Source organism: Panthera tigris, chromosome B3 (assembly GCF_018350195.1).
Source record: "Panthera tigris isolate Pti1 chromosome B3, P.tigris_Pti1_mat1.1, whole genome shotgun sequence".
Lineage (NCBI taxonomy): Eukaryota > Metazoa > Chordata > Mammalia > Carnivora > Felidae > Panthera > Panthera tigris.
In genome coordinates, this window is record NC_056665.1 from 78920397 (window position 1) to 78935789 (window position 15393).

The 15393-nt window shown below is 33.4% G+C and overlaps 1 long non-coding RNA gene across 2 annotated transcripts in view; it reads right to left on the bottom strand.

Annotated features, from left to right (window-relative positions):
* LOC122239247 overlaps positions 1 to 15393 on the bottom strand; it is a 93627-nt gene that overhangs the window by 64746 nt on the left and 13488 nt on the right. The window contains exon 1 of one of the 2 annotated variants that reach the window (XR_006218195.1): positions 6931 to 6982. The exons of the other annotated variant lie outside the window; for it this stretch is intronic. This is a non-coding gene — a long non-coding RNA (uncharacterized LOC122239247). Of the gene's footprint in view, positions 1 to 6930; positions 6983 to 15393 lie in introns of those variants that run through there. 2 annotated transcript variants of the gene reach the window in all.

Consider the following 15393-nt stretch of genomic DNA (forward strand, 5'->3'; position numbering starts at 1 on the left):
CCAAAGACAAATCACTACCCACAATTTGACATATACCCCTTGGCATTAAAATCAATAATAGATAAATAACTTTATTTAAAAGTAAATACCTCAAAGGGTGCCTGGGTGTCTCAGTCGGTTAAGCGTCCAACTTCAGCTCAGGTCGTGGTCTCACTGCTTGTGTGTTCAAACCCCGCATCGGAATCTGTGCTGACAGCGCAGAGGCTGCAGTCTGCTTCAGATTCTGTCTTTCTCTCTCTCTGCTCCCCCCACTCATTCTCTGTCTCTCTCTGTCTCTCAAAAATAAATGAACATTAAAAAAAAATTAAAAAGTAAATAAATACCTCAATGCCTGAGTAAGGAAGGAGCAGGCATGAGAAAAGGATTTGGGCTGAACAAGATGGAGATTTTTCTCTTATAGAATAAACCTAATAAGTGTTAAGATTCTTATTTCCAACTACCAGTATCTTAAATGCCTATATCATTCCCACCTCAGTAATTCACTGTCACAGAAATTAAAGCATGGATACATGGAAATGGATATATAAAACAAGGTATCTTGTTTGTTATAGAAAAAGTTAGAGATCAATATTGACCTATAGGGGAATTATTATGCTATGATATATCAAAATGTACCAACCTGGAAAAACTTACTTATGTGTTCAATAAATACTTAGTGAGAAATGACCAAGGACCAAGCATTGTGCCGGGAGCTAGGGACACAGAAGTGAAGAAGACTGATATGGTCTCTGCCTTTATGGAGTTTGTAGTCAGGAAAACTAGACAGATAAATACCAAGTATACAATGATGCATGCAAACAAAAAAGAAAATAAGACGTTGTGATAGAGAGTCCATGAGGATCACAGATCCAAACAGATGAGAGGGTATAGGATCCACTTAAAACTGAAAGAATAGATCTTTAATAGCAGGAAAGACACAGCCTGCATTTTAACATATGAGAATAAATAAGATGATGATAATAGAGCTAGGCATGTATCTATTTACTGGTCAGAAGATGAGGGAATTAGTTCTCATCCACTATTTTCTATTTTCCTCCATGAGTTATATGCAAGTAGAGGATGGAGAGATATCTGTGAGGTGGAAGGTGAGAAAAAAAATAAGGTAAACATAGATAATTGCATACAGTGCAGATATGCATATTAATTACTCTTGCTGTAATTAATATATTTCGTTCTCTTTGTTTGGCTTTCCACTTGGCAAAACCTCCAGGTTTAACACATGTGGAAAAAAAAACTGTGGAAATGACAAATACAACAATTAAAAACATAATGAGATTTAAACAAGGATATATACATTATGAGCAACCAGGTAAATAGTGTTAAATAGAATTACATTCAAATTATTAAAATAACTAAAGTTGCAAACAAAATATGACTCATTTTAACATTATTTACCAAATGAAACAAACTAAAATGAATCTTTTCCTAAAATAATTTTTTTAAAAAACATTACGTTTTAAAGTGTCTCAAATTTTTTTTAAAAACCATATGGGCAGGTAGGAAATTTAAAATAAAAAGCAGAAGTTTTTGTACAGTCTAAATATAGATATGGTAGTGTGCCAGGTTTTAGCTGAAATTTCTCTATATATAACCTGTAATGGGTCCAGTATTTACTTTTTTTAATGTTTTGTTTCTAAAGAACATATAATGTAGCTAATTAAATTCGAATTAATGAGGTTTTAATTTTTAATTGTTTTTTAATGTTTAAAAAATTTATACACCCTTTACCCATTTGTATTATTCCCTATTACCTACCTCTGGCAAAAACCAATCTGTTCTCTGTACCTATGAGCCTGGGTTTTTGTTTGTCTGTTTGTTTTTTGAGATTCCACATATAAGAGACAGCATACACTATTTGTTTTTCTCTACCTGACTTAATTTATTTTTCATAATGCCCTTCAGGTCCATTCATGTTGTTACAAATGGCAAGATTTCATTCTCTTTTATGGAGAATGTGTATATATACCACATTTTCTTTATCCATTTATCTATCACTGGAAATTTCTTTAACAAGAAATGTTAAGGGGACTTCTTTAAGCTAAGAAGAAAGGGTTCTAATTGGTAATAAGAAAACATATGAAAGAATAAATCTCATTAGAAAGGTAAATAAATAATAAAAGCAGTAGATAAATAGTAAATGTAATAAAAATATGAAAGTTAAAAGAGGAAAGTAGTTAAAGTAACTATGATTGAAATAATTAGTTAAGGGATACACAAGTAGAATATATCAAATCATAAAACATGTAGAAGGGAATAAAAATGTTGAGGTTTTCAATGGGATCAAAATTAAGTTGTTACCAACTTAAAATAGACTGTTACAGATATAAGTTGTTATAAATAAACCTCATGGTAACCACAAAGAAATAATTTATAGTAAATATGCAAAACAGAAAGAGAAAGAAAGTATATCACTAAAAAAAAGTCATTAAACCACAATGGAAGAGACCAAGAGAAGAAAGAAAAGAGAGAAATTACAAAAGCAGTCAATAAACAATAAAAGGACAATAATTATATACCTATCAATAATTACTTTAAATGTAAATGGACTAAATTTACTAATCAAAAGACAGAGTGGCTGAATGGGCAAACAAACAAACAAACAAACAAACAAACAAACAAACAAAACAAGACCCACCTATATGCCACCTAAAAGAGAATCACATTAGATGTAAGGACACACAGACTGAAAGTTAAGGAATAGAAGATGAGATTTTTATATTTTCTTAATTTTTGCTTGCTCCATTTCTACCTACACATATGAGGGGGACCTCAAAAGAAAGGGACACCCAACCATAAAATAAGGGGAGAAATCAAACATACCAGTTTTGAAACAAAGACAAACAGAAATTTGAATCAGTGTTAAAATTCTAAATTCTTTTAGGTTACTAAAATAGCTACTGAATCAGAATTTCCATGGGGAGACCCAGGAATCTGCCATTTTAAAAAAAGCTGCTTGGATATTTTTGAAGTAGATAATTTTTGACATGTTGAAAAAATAATGCTAGCTCAATTTCTCAATTTCAAATTATATTTCATACTAATGACTTTAGTACAAAAGGGGTCAAAAACATAACTTTAGTTAAGCAGTCAAACTTTGGATTCTTGGGGTGCCTGGGTGGCTCAGTCACGTATGCACCCGACTTTGGCTCAGGTTATGATCTCATGGTTTGTGAGTTTGAGCCCTGTGTCAGGCTCTATGCCTGGAGCCGACTTTGGATTCTGTATCTCCCTCTCTCTGCCCTCCCCTACTGGTGCTCTCACTCTCTCTTGCTCTCTCGCTCGCTCTCTCTCAAAAATAAACAAACATTAAAAAATTTTTAAAAAGAAATTTAAAAAACTTTCAATTCTTGATAATACTGTACATTGGTTGTCCAAAGTTTGGTAATGTTAATATATTGTAGACTTGTATAAATGTCTTGGAAACAAAGATTCCAACCTCAGTCTCCATACATAAAAGTCAATCTTTGATTACAGAGTATCTGTCTTTATGCTTTGCTATGTTGTCGTAAATAAAAAGCAGTTTTTGTTAATTACATGGACAGTGTCTAGAATTGCAAAGACCAGAAGGAACCAATTCTTGTGACACTGCGAATTGAGAATGGTCTTAATGAAGACTTTGTAACACTTATATAAGATTGCCGTGGTGAATAAACCATGAAAGGTATAACAAGAAAGAAATCCAACTGGATTGCTAAGGCTGATATCAGACAGAAGTGGTTGAAACACTACAGCAAAGAATTCAAACACAGCCAAGAATAAGCTGAAATCAATTTCATCCTTGGAGAAGCTAGATCAGTTAGCTCTTTATGCCAGAGTATTTACAAATTCTAAGGAAAAGCTAGAAATCTGAATAAATGATGTTGTGAATGGTCTGATTCCTGAGGAAAGGTGGGACACTTAGAAGAGTTCAATTGCCAATCCTATAGACCTACCCTAACCAATAGGATAGTCACTAATCATAGGTGGTCTTTGCACTTGAAATGTGGTTACTGCAACTGACACACTAAATTTTTATTTTTATTTACTTTTAATTAATTTCAATTTGAACATAAAACTGAATACTCACATGCAAAAATGATAATAAAAAACCTTAATACAGACTCTACCTCCTTTATAAAAATGAACACAAAATGGATCACAGATCTAAATGTAAAATGCAAACCTATAAAACTCCCAGAATATAACAATAAAATCAAAATTACCTTGGGTTTAGCAATAACTTTTGAGGTAACACCGAACGCATGATCCATAAAAGAAAGAATGGATAAGCTGGGCTTCATTAAAAGTGAAAACTTCTGATCTGTTAAAGACACTATCAAGAGAATTATAAAAAAGCTACAGACTGGGAGAAAATATGTGCAGAAGCTATAACTCACAAAGGACTATTATCCAAAGCATAGAAAGAACTCTTGAAACTCAACAAGAAAACAAACAAATGGAAAAAACTGATTAAAAATAGGCAAAAGATTTGAAGAGGTACCTCACTAAAGAAGATATACGGATGGCAAATATGCAGCTTTATTCATAATTGTGAAACTCGGAAGCGACCAAGATGTCTTTCAGTAGGTAAATGGATCAATAAACTGGCACATCCAGATAAGGGAATATTATTCAGCACCAAAAAGAAATGAGCATCAAGTCATAAGAAGACATAGAGGAAACTTAAATGCATATTACTGAGGGAAACAAGCCAATCTGAAAAGGCTACATACTGTATAATTCCGACTATATGATGTTCTAGAAAAGGCAAAACTATGGAGACAGGAAAAAGATCAGCAGTTACCAGGAACTGTGTGGAGGGAGGGATAAATTAGTGGAACAACAAAGATTTTTAAGGCAGTAAAACTACTCTGTGTGAAACTGTAATGGTGTATGCATGTCATTATACATTTGTCCAAATCTGACAATACCAAGAGTAGGCCCTGATATAAAATATGATCTTTGGGTGACAATGATGTGTCAGTGTAATCCCATCACCTGCAATAAATGTATCACTGTGCTGATAATAATTTCTGAACCTAAAACTGCTCTAAAACTATTTTTAAAAAAAGCTCAATCTAAAATCTGATACATATGTGATTTAACTATTATAAAACCTTTAATTATGTTTGAGCAACTCATATATATAAATCTTTGTTTTCAAATCCTCATCTTATAAAATATATAAATAAAGATCAAGCATATTCAGTGAAATTTTAGTGTTCTAATTGAGAAATGCTGTAGGTAGAAAATACACATTGGGTTTTGAAATATTAGTATAAGAAAAAGAATATAAACTATCTCAATAATTTTAATACTGATTATATGTTGAAATGTTAATATTTGGATATATATGGTTAAATATGGTTAAATATATTATAAAAAATAATTTAATTTGTTTCTTTTTACTTTTTAAAATGTAGATGCTAGAACATTTAAAAGACCCAGGTGGCATGCATTACATTTCCATTGGACAGAAATGCTTAGACAACTTTTAATAAGTTAGACAACTTTTGGTAAGTTGTTGGATATGTAAGTCTTACCTAATTTGCCATGTATTTTTGTCATTACATTGTCTATTGAAACAAAACAGAGAATCTTACATGTAATAACTATTATTTAAGTTCCATAAGGAAACTGAGGATTGTTATCTGCACACAGAGAGACCTAGGAGCAAAGGATATTTTTTTTTGAAGTCATAACAAAAGGGTACTTCTGGAAGATGGCCTCAACAAAATAAAGCTATTGTGTCTACCACCATCTGCTAGTTTGCCCCTGCCCCCAAACACCGAAAGGGAACACACAGACATAGGCAGAAAGACTAAAATCACAATTCATTTGAAAGGACCTAATAACTTGAGGACAAAGATAAAGATCAGCAACTAGAAACTGTATAGAAAGGATTTTTTGATAATTGATCTTCTTTGTGATAAGTTACAAATAATTAAAATTCTGATACTAAAGAAGTTCTGAAAGGTAAAGCAGATGAAAAATGACCTTTCAGAAAGCTATGCAAAAAGATCAGAACTCTCCTATATTCAAAATTTCATTACACAACTTCAAAATTATTTTGAGAACAGAGATAGAAAAGTTGGGGCTTGCATTAAAAGCATAGTTCTAAGTTCAATGTCACTTTGTTATCCACAGAAACCAATCTAGCTGGAAATCTAATCAAATGTATTATTTAATAGAAAAATAATATGTGGCATTTTGTGATGTAAGCATTCATTCAAATTGTATTTATTCAATACCTCAATGTAAAAAATATCATGTCAAATGTTTTGGAGAATGCAAAAGTGAGCTATATAGAAGTACTTCCCTCTAATATTAAGGAAATATCTATTCTCAGAAAATACTCTTTTCAGATTTCATCCACACCACCCTTCCAAATTCCTTGTCTTGGATTACTGAGCCTCCTCCTAGATTCCCAGATTCCCTAGCTTGGTTCTATATTTTTGGATAAGGTAACTTAAGATTTCCTTTACTAATCCATGGAACACTCCTCTCTGGTATCCTGATGAATCTCAGCTACCCACTCTCTACTCGCATTTTCCTTTATCCTCACACACAGCAGCATGTGGTAGACGAACCCCAACAGTTAAGGACCCCTGTAAGTGCAGCTGTCAGTCTAAGGTGGAAAGAAATGGAAGTAAAAGTAGTCTGAGTTAATCACATCAAATGAGAAACTTCTTGCTTTTTACTCGCTGATTCCTACCCGTATAAAAACCATACAAAGACGGCAAAAGTACAATTTTCAAAAACTGATCTACCAGAAACCTAAGTGGAAATGTATATACTAAACAGAACATGCTAACAAATGTAATTGAGAAATAGTTTTTCTAATGGTTGTAATTATGATTATAATCATGCTTTCCCTCCTGACCCCTCACCTTGAATGATGGATGAATATAGTATATAATATACTTGCATCAAAAAAAAAATAAGACTCACCTGTTATAAAAGCTAAAAGCATGGAATTAGTACAGCATCTGGCAGATATTTATTAATCTTGCCAACTAAAACAGATGGAAAGTCAGGCATTAAAATCTGTTTTTTTATGGCCTGGAATGACAATGAACAATAGGTCAAATATTACACTAAGAGTGGTAATTGCCCTTTATTTAGAAAGAATAAAATGGGTATCTTCAAACATTCTTTGTTTGAATAGTTATCCTATCTCCATGAGAATCCAGACTAGTTTATGTACTTTTTAATTTACATGATGAAGTATTTTGAAAAGTTGGTCATGAAATTTTTATCCTAGAAAAATAACAAGGTTGGAAGTTAAAGAATAGTATTCTACCTTATAATTAATATCTTAGAACACCAATTCCCTAATACTATCTACAGATCCAAGGATCCAGAGTAAATATGAAACTATTTTGAATATCAGAGAAGTATATACATGTTACACATACACACACACATACAGGGTTTATTTATATGACATACAGCATTATGTTCATAAATCTTAATCCACTGTAAGAATTTAGTCTTCTAAATCTTCAATGCCATTTCTGGTCCTTGGCTTCCATTCCTGGTTTCTCAGATTCTGACTCAGACACACTCACTTCTTGGAACATCTAAATCTCATTGCAATTCATCCACCAACTTTGCAATCTTTAATCACATTGTTCTTTTTTAATTTTAAGTTCAAACAGATTTTGCTTTAATGTGTAATGATCTCATAACCTCTTGAACCTCCAAAATATAGTAAAATGTATGTTTTTGCCATCAGAGGGATATAAAAAATACATTCCTGTGACTTTCAGGGTTGTTCAACCAAGGTTAGACTAGTTTGGGAAATCTGAAAACTCTCAAAGGGTTAGGGCAGAACAGTGGGAGCAGTCAACTTCCCAAGTGTATTATAATGGCCCTTGGGGCGACGGAAATAACAGATGCCAAGAGGTGGTGCCTAAATACTGCAAAAATCTAAGATTGAGCGATTACGTTATTAAAATCCTCAGATGAAGTCCCGAGGACAATTAAGGATGGAATATAGTTAACTACAAAATTCCTATGTGGTAGGAACCCCATAGGTCATAGATCTTCACAGAAGGTTCATAGGTGAAAGAGTAAGCCAAGTTTTTATTCAAGTGTTGGGAATAATATGGGACATTGAAGGATTGATAGTTCTTACGGACTGTGTCAAATTTATATGTTGAAATCTAACCTCCAATCTGATGGTATTAGGAGGTATTTTTGGATAAGGTAACTGAAAATTACCATAAGAGCCATTGGGAGGTAATTAGGTCCTAAGGGTGGAACCCTGTTGAATGGGCTTAGTGTCCTTACAAGAAGAAGATAGAGAGCTAGCTCTCTTTCTGCCATGTGAGAATACAACTAGAAATTGGCAGCCTATAGCCCAGAAGAGAGATTTCACCAGAACATGATCATGCTATCACCCTGTTTCAGACTTTCAACCACCAGAACCTTGAAAAATAACTTTAAACTGTTGTTTAAACTAAAAAGGAAAGAAGGAAGGAAGGGAGGAAGGAAAGAAGGAGAGAAGGCAGGAAGGACTTAGAGAAAAGAACAAACATTATCCCAGTTCTAAAAATTCTTCAACATGGAAGTTTCGGTGGTATGATGGATACACTAGATCCAAAGTGTTGTAGGATAATGAACGTCAATAAAATGGACACTGTGAACACTGATCATTCATTGTAAAAGTCTGCCAGTGAAAGAATTTTTAGATGGTAGGAAATATTTCAAGGAAAATATTTCAAATGAAAATATTTGCATTTTCTTATATTTTAAAGACCTTCTTTTTAAAAAAAAAAAAGGTATATTTGAGGGCAGAAAACATGAAATGAGAAGAGTAAGAGACTGAACATGATGAAATTGGTAAGTGTGCAAGCAAATTTCTTGGAACCTATCCCTGCTTTCCCCATTTCCACATTACAATGCCTGTCTGCTGCAGCCTGCCAGTAAGGTTTTAGGCAGAAAACCATGCTCAGAAAGCTTCCATTGTCTCATCAAGTTTATCTTGCCTGAGCGGAAAATCACTAATTTACTCATATTTGAAATATAAATGGACTTTTAGTGACTACTAAGTTAACGTGTTATTTTTTTCAATTGTGTGTACATTTTAAAAAGAAAAAGAAAGGAGGGGGTGGTGAGAGGGGGGATAGGCTAAATGATTGATAGGCATTAAGGAGGGTACTTGTTGGGATGAGCGCTGGGTGCCCACTGGGCGGGAAGTGAGGAATCACTAAATTCTACTCCTGAAACCATTATTACATTATATTTCAACTAACTTGGATTTAAATAAAATAAAGAAAAAAATAGAGAAGAAAAATAAAATAAATGAATAAAATAAATGAAATAAAACAATATGTTCATAGCATTATCAACCTTCCATGTAATTAGAATGAAAATAATGAAAATAATATAAACATATTTTAAATTTAAAAAAAAAAAGGAAAAGTCTTACTCTGACGAAATGATTCTGTAATGGGAATTTTAAACCCTGAAACAATTAGGCAGGCCAATATGAAGGGATTGTGTTGGACTAGAAGGTAGAGGGAGGGAGAGGACTTCCCCAAACTTTTCATAACACATAACTATTCACAACACATGTATTCTATGAAATTCAGAGATCTCGTCTATTTTACCTTTTAGAGTCATCTACTTTTAAAAAATTTTTTACAATGTTTATTTATATTTGAGAGAAAGGGAGAGAGTATGAGTAGGGGAGGGGCAGAAAGAAAGGGAGACACAGAATCCGAAGCAGGCTGTGGGCTCCGAGCTGTCAGCACAGAGCCTGACGCAGGGCTCGAACCCACGAGCCATCAGATCATGACCTGAGGTGAAGTCAGATGCTTAACCAACTGAGCTATCCAGTTGCCCCAGAATCACCTACTTTGACATCATCTATTTTCTGTCTTGTTAGCATGTAATTCCTGATATATTCAGGAATTCGGTAGCCACAAATTAAAGACTATTCAGTATTAGAAGTCGACCTAAATATCTGCTAAATTAGACGAAAATGCATTTAGACAGTAAAGTTGTTATTTTTAAGTGTAAAATATATAAAATATTTTGTCTCCTCCTATGTAAAAAAGAAATTCTAATCTTTGCCACATTTCTTGTAATGGTTAACGTGGAAGAAGGCAGAAGAAGAAAAACAATAGCAGTTGACCTGGTTTTCTGATTTCGTGGTATCTTGTGTGCTTTTCAAACCTTGAGCTTCCTTTGAACTGACAGAATACATAAGAGAAATTTTTAGATAAAATTCAGAGTGAAGTTTGATAAATGTGAAATAGTTCCAGTTAAATAAAATTAGTATCTGTTTTTATATGTCAGACCACACCAGAAAACAATGTATTTTGAATCCATATGTATTTTATTAAATATTTATCTAATATTTAGGTTTGGTTAATATTAAGGTTTTTGAAATTCAGAATCATTTAGTCTATGGAAACTTTTCCACTGTTGGTTTTTATTTTGTGTTGTATCTCAGTTTTTTGCTCCACCACCTTGATGTTTTTAAGTTATTTTTTTGTGACAATATCTGGCTATGATCATCCACATGAAAAGTTTCTCACAGCTTTTCCTCAATCCTAACTCTTATCCTCAAATAAAACACAAGGGGAAAAAAACTGCTCAGTTGGTTTCCTGGGCTCTCACAACACCACATATATGGTGTTAATCCCTTAAAGTCAGCAAACTGTTGATGTATGAAAAACAATATTCTCAAAGTGCAGAGGGTCAAGTAGTGGAAAGATACTTAAAATGATACAGAAGGCCCATGTCTCGACTACAAAAAGAATTACCGAACTGCTGTTTACAAAGCTCTGTTTTTGTATGTAACTTTTCTTGGCAACAGATGCAGTATTTATAGTAAAGTCTATCACCGTTTATTAATGTTATACATTAGAGTTATTTGCTACTCTAAAAATGATATGCTAAAATATGCCGAAGCATTTTCAAATAAAACAAGAAAAATGAACTGACAATTTATTAATTGCATTTCATTGTTTCATAATAGAACATGATAAACCTTGAATAAAACAACATAAATATATCAATTCCATTTAGCATAATTGTTCTAACCATTTATAATGAAGTCTCCAGAGAGTTCTTTTCTACTCAGTTTTCCTGAAAGTGCAAGAGAATTCCCCCTTTCTTTATTTCCTTCTGCCATTGTTTAAAACAGTTGCTTTCTAGTAACTTATAGGCAAGCAGAAGAATAAGGCAATAACCCAAATGTGCGTGTGTCCGGAGAACTGATAAACAACTTTCTAATCGGAATCTTTCAACTAAATGTCATTTCGGAAATCTTGCTGCAGGTATGGTGCATCTCACATGTTGTTTGTTCTAAGACTAAATGGTTCAAAAGACTAGTCTCAAAGCTCTAACAAGATACTAAAACAGGTGCATTAGTGAATGTATACCAGTGTCCCCGCTTACCATAAGAAGCAATTCCGCCATATGTTTTAGGTATTATGCTTTTAAGGAATGCATAATAAATCTGCTTCAGCTTTGAGGAACTGGTAGGGTTGTAGGAACCCCAAACAACTCCAGAGTGAGTTAGATACAGGGTCAACAGTCATGTTCTCTGTTAAAGACACATGGAGGAAGAGAGTACATTTACATAAAAATTTACCATTTAAAGGCCATAAATTCTTTGACTATATGTTTGTGTTACTGACAGCTTTGAAAACATTAAACAGGTACACCTTCATCCTTAATGGGAGGGACCAGTCTTTATTTTAATACCAAGAGAGCAGAAACAGGGTTGGTAGGAGACAAGAGAGCAAGTAGACACAACTGTGTTTGAAAATTCAACATGCAAGAAAGCCAGTAACTCACAGAAACAGAGAGGGGATGGATAGCCACATGGGAAGCAATAAAAATGAATCAATTCTTTACATTATACATCGGGATAAGTTCTAAAAGGATCAGAGACTTGGCTGTCACAATAAATAAATATAGCAAAACAAGCACTAGAAGAGACACAAATTAACTGCTCCATAACTTGTCCTTGGGGAAATCTTTCCTAACTATAATTCAAAATCCAGGAGGAATAAAGGGAAAATGGCTAATCTTTCTTACTAAATTTTAAGACTACTTCCCAAGGAAAAAACACCCCAAGCAAAGTAAAAAGACAAACTGGGGAAGGGGGGAATTGCAATCATATCACAAAGGGGTAATGCCCTTAATATACTATTTACTTCTAATAATAGTGGGGAAAAAGCACCTGAATTCTAAATGGTCTAGGGCTTTCAGCAATGTTCAGTCTTTCTTAAAATTGCAAGACCATTTCTCACCTATCAGAATGGATGCAATACAAAAGTCTGATAATATAACGTATAGATGAGGCTGTGGGGAAATGCATTGTAATACATTGCAGTCAGAATGCAAAATATCATAACCCATAAACAGAAGAATTGGCAATATGTAACAAAAGTACATATATATTTACCCTTTGAGCTAGCAGTCCCACTTCTGGGAAGCCATTCCAAAATTTACTGGTAAAATATACAGAAGTTGGTTTATTATAGCACTCTTTGCAATAAATAGCAAAAGCCTTGAAACAAAGCGTATGTCCACCAAATTGGGAAGAAGTCATGTATATTAGCACAAGGGAGCAATGTGCAGCTCTGCATGATAATGAGGAATATCTTTCTATACTACTATGGCGTGATCTCCAAGAAAGGTGAAAAATGTCAAGGTGAAAAACAGCATATGTCATATGCTATTTATTTAAGGAAGTGAATATATGTACATATATTATAAAATTTACATTACGATATTGTAGTAATTAGTAACTAGTAACACATTATATAATTTTGACATTATAATATCATAGTAATATAAAACTGAAATTATAAGATCAAAAAATATATTCTATAAAAACAACAATAACAAATATATAATGATCTTCCTAGGAGAAGAGGGAACAGGACAGTGATTAAAAACTGAACATTTCTGAATACGCTGTTTTGTAAATTTCAAGCGTTACTTTGAACCCACTTCTATATTTTAAATAACTTTAAAGCAAGATCAATTTTAAAAAGTAACTTTCTAATTCCTAAAAGTCAAAGTAAAATCCATATGTCAAATTTTACCACAGCCACACAAGGAACAACTATTCCGAGTAACCTGTAATTTTACTAAACGTTCCTAGTGGGGTATACTCTAAAGGTAACATAAACAGAAAAAAAATTTTTGTTTCCAGTTAATGATTATCAATAGCATTATACTGCAACTGTTAAGTATGTATTGTGAATTAAGGCAAATGGGTAATTATAATGGTGTTCTGAAGAAACAAAGATTTAAACATAGAATTAACAAAATGCAATCGTAATATTATTAAGGTTAAGTAAAATCCCCACAGTCTTTACTATGGATTGTGATAATAAGAATTTATGATTACATATACACAAAGGATTTAGGTATTTCCTACTTCTATCCACCAAAAGGTCTTGAAACAGTGACTAACACAGTAACAATGTGTACACTTGGCCCTGTTCTTTAATTGCAAGACTTAGAGAAATAGTTAGTTCTAGGCATCAGACAAGAAATGTATAATATGTACCTGGATCGTCTTACATATCAAAAAGCAAATTTCTATAGGGGTTACCTGTAATGGACTCAAGATCTAATATTTTAAAAGGCTACTATTGGCCAAAGACTGGATGATCTGAACATCCGTAAGGATAATGACTGCCATGAATTGAAACATAGGACATATGCTTAAATACATCATTTTGTATAGACTCTATTAAAAAACACACAAAAAAATTTTTAACTTTATCGGTCTCCTTCAGAGGACATTAATGAATTGACTCATTTTTTTACAGTTGGTAAATAAAGGTAAAGATAAAGCAGGTGTACCAACTTTCTCATACCAACTGCAATTCAGGATCACCAGACAATGAGGGTAACTGTATCTTTAAAAAATCATTTCAGTTAATAAATGAAGAGAAAATGATAAAATAACATATCACAATCACATTCTAATTAAATATGAATCTGAGCAATGACCATCAATTGCTGTAACATCACAAAAGTTAACTAGACACTATCTGTCTCCTAATGGAAGTACCCAAAACTACCTACAAAGTATTCTTGCCAAAAACAAACAACCTACCATGAACCTCATATGGACACACTTCTTGCCTCCTGTTCCCATCTGTGTTTTCTCCCATCATCTGTGGAAATCAACAACCCTAAATCACTAACCTGAGTGAGTGATGAAAATGTTTTCATTCATTTCTTTAAATTTTTTTCCTAAATATCATCTCTTTCCCCTGTTTCCATCCTTCTGTCGCCAGGAGTACCAGCAATGCAAACTTTACTTTTAAAGTCCAACAGAAGAGGGATTGGAAGTTAATGACCATGGGAACTAGGCCCACAGGGCTTAGTTTATGGAATGCAAGGAAGAGTTGCTGGAGCCAGGTTATGGTCAGCAATGCAGCTGAGGACTCTTTGGTCGAAGATTATCAAATGGTGGATAAAGCAAACAGACTTTCTATGAACCCACATTCAGCCTCAGGTCCAGTGTCCATCATTATCCATACTTCTTCTGAGCACCCATCTCTATCTACTAGGATGGGCACAGTAAAGGAATAATCCAAGAAGACTCTTGACACACCCATTACTAACAATGAATAAAATACCCTTAAGGGTAGGAATTATGTCCTCCTAGATCTTTGTAGCACATACTTCACATCACCTAGTGCAGTGCTGTGTATAATGGTAAACATTCAGTAGCTTATTAGTAGACATAAGACAATGTAACAGAATAAACAGATAATTATACATGAAAAAAAAAGTGGGTGCTACTGAACTTCTCCACATTCACTGAGGATTTACTTGTTAAATTGAAATGTTAATATTTTGTTTAAAAATCTAAAGCCTAAAGAAAAAGGCTGAGAATTAAGGAGTTAAGCACACCACTTAAGAAGTTAGAAAAAGAACCACAAAGTAAATCCAAAGAGAGTTGGAGAAATGAGATGATGAAGATAAAAACAAAAATCCCCAAAACAGAGAAACTAAGATGCATTAGAGTAGAATCAAACCTGGTGTATTTGAAAGCGAGAGTAGATCTTTTCTTTTAACAATGCCGTCCTCTCTATGATAAAATAATTGTCAGTAATAATCATGAAATGAAATAACTAATAATAATGGCTATAAAAGACAGAAAGTGAATATCTTCTAATGTTTACTTTTGAGAGAGAGAGAGAGAGAGAGAGAGAGAGAGAGAGTTGTAGAGAGAAAGGGAGACACAATCCAAAGCAGCACGGCGCCGGACGCGGACTGCGAGATCATGACCTGAGCTGAAGTCAGAGGCTTAAACTATTGAGCCACCCAGGAGCCCCAAAAGTGAATATTCTATTTTATTGAACTTATGTACAATCATGCCAGTAGAAAAATTTTTTTTAAAAAAATCAAGGATAGAAA